The sequence below is a fragment of the Eimeria mitis genome, genomic scaffold (assembly GCF_000499745.2).
Source record: "Eimeria mitis Houghton genomic scaffold, Emh_scaff266, whole genome shotgun sequence".
Taxonomy (NCBI): domain Eukaryota; phylum Apicomplexa; class Conoidasida; order Eucoccidiorida; family Eimeriidae; genus Eimeria; species Eimeria mitis.
Genome location: NW_013571002.1, coordinates 7,729 through 8,105, shown reverse-complemented (window position 1 = coordinate 8,105; position 377 = coordinate 7,729).

Here is a 377-nt window from a genome sequence, read left to right as displayed (position 1 = left end):
ATGGATGGGCTATTTTCTTCTTTATGAGGGAATGCTTAATACTGTTCTTCTTTGTAGAGATAAATGGCTAGATAAAGAGACAGGGATTATCTTCCCCGATAAAGCTAAACTTTATATTGCCGCGATTGAAGATGCAGAGTATAAAGTAAGTTTATTTTATTTTAAGTTTATTTTATTTTATTTTATTTTATTTTATTTTATTTTATTTTATTTTTTTTTTTCTTTTTTTTTTGTATTTTTATGTATGGTTTATGTATGTATCATCTTCCCCGATAAAGCTAAACTTTATATTGCTGCTATCGAAGATGCAGAGTATAAAGTAAGTTTATTTTATTTTGTTTTATTTTATTTATTTTTTTTGTTTTTTTTTTTGTATT